The sequence below is a fragment of the Cyprinodon variegatus genome, unplaced genomic scaffold (assembly GCF_000732505.1).
Source record: "Cyprinodon variegatus isolate N-32 unplaced genomic scaffold, C_variegatus-1.0 Scaffold532, whole genome shotgun sequence".
Classification (NCBI taxonomy): Eukaryota; Metazoa; Chordata; class Actinopteri; order Cyprinodontiformes; family Cyprinodontidae; genus Cyprinodon; species Cyprinodon variegatus.
In genome coordinates this window covers 571,602-573,508 of record NW_015150985.1, presented here as the reverse complement: position 1 = coordinate 573,508, position 1,907 = coordinate 571,602, and the positions used below count along the sequence as shown (strand labels likewise).

At 35.9% G+C, this 1,907-nt stretch overlaps 1 pseudogene; it reads right to left on the bottom strand.

The window, feature by feature from the left end:
* The window catches only part of LOC107095229, a 20,028-nt pseudogene that overhangs the window by 11,272 nt on the left and 6,849 nt on the right, over positions 1 to 1,907 (bottom strand).

Genomic DNA, 1,907 nt, shown 5'->3' with positions numbered 1-1,907 from the left:
CCTTTAAGGGTTTTGCACAGAAACCCATAGTGGAGGCTGTGGGGATTGAACCGGGTACTTGCAACCTTCTCAGAGAACAAGCACACTGCTCTAACCACTAGGCTAAAACTCCTCCAACATATTACTTTCTATGAAATGTAACTTGACATATGGAATATATTACATATTGGAAGTAACTTTCCAGAGACTGTTGTTCACTGACAGAAATAAAGAAAAGTAAGATCCCCACATATCATGACAGTCTTGTAAAAGAAATGGAAAACACTTTCTGAATAAACAGAGGCTGAATCTGTCTCAATACTTCAAGCCTTTTTTAGCTTGTTTCTCATGCAGTTGTATACATTTCAACAATCATAAATTAAATAAAGACTAAATGCAGACTTCATTGATCACTTGAACTTAGAGGGTAAACTTCAAACACTGCTGGCTTCATATACATCCTTCTCTCTCTCTTACTTTGCATAGGTGTACTTAAAAGTGTTTCCATAACAATATGCAATCATCTGACAGAACAAAAAGTTTCCTGTCTTTTATAAGGTTATTCAAATGGAGAAAATAAACATATTTTCCTAATTTACTAAAATAGAAATAATTTCAGAAGTCTTATATTAAGTATTCTACATCTATTAATAATTTACTTTGAAATCAAAGCATGGACTTGAATATATTAGAGTTACTCTTGTAGCTAGATACATTGTTGTATTACAATGTAATACTAAGTATTACATAAGATATATAATACATAGAGAATGTAAAATTATGACCATGGAAATATTTATTATTTATTTAAAAAAAGATAGATAGATACATAGATGCTTAACCAAAGAACAGCTGATACCATGAAGAAATCCAATAACAAGAAAATAGCTTGAGATGTAACCTAATGTGTCTCAATGGCTAAACATGGTTAGAAAAAAAGAACAGCATGGAAATAATCAAAATGTTTTGTAATAAAACAGGATAAAGTAACAAATTGATTGATCTATAGAAATGTAGGTCTTTTTAGCTGATATGGTCACCATTTAACCATTATTAGTATGTTTGCCATTGTTATGCTGAACTTTTGTTGTGTTCCTACTACCATTTATAAAGTGATTCATAAAGATCAGATCTGCATATCTCAACATGTAAGCCCCCAATAAAATAAATAAGAATATAAAATTTTTTTTAAGGAAGGCTATTTTTTGAAGATATTGGCAAATGTTTCTAAACAAACTTCTGACAAAAAGAAAAAGACAGAAGGTAGATTGTTGAAAAAATGAACAAATGTTTCCAAACAACCAACTGACAGAAAAAAAAACGTGGAGGGTGGATTGTTGAAGAAATGAGCAAATATTTCCAAACCACTTTCCATCAGACTGAGAACCTTTGTCATAATACTTTCTACCTCCATCTGAGACCTGATCTATTTTATCCAGCAGCTCCTGGACCTGCTTCCTGTTTTCCACCTCATTGTTGTTTAAAACGTGGTACATCCCACTGCAGCTTTTCAGCAGCTTCTGCAGGTTCTGATCATCTCTAACAAACTGATCTAAGTTTATATCAGTGTCTTTCAGTCGATCTCCGTAGGTGAACAGGATCATGGTGTGTTTGAGGACCTCAAGACCCAGAAACTTCTGCAGAATCTTTAGCCCTTCCTGCTCCTGTTTGGTGAACCTCCCTAACTGGAGAACGAGGAGGAAAACATGAGGACCAGGAGAGCTCTGCTTGACAGCTTTCTCCAGCTGTTCTTTGATCTCTTTTTCAGAAAGACTGGAGCTGCAGAGCCCTGGGGTGTCCACCACAGAGACTCTGCGGCCCAGAACTTCTCCTTCCATCCTCTGAGAGCTCAGAGTCACAGGGATGGAGCTGACATGACAGTCAAATGCCCCTTTTCCCAGGATGGTGTTTCCTGCTGAGCTCTTCCC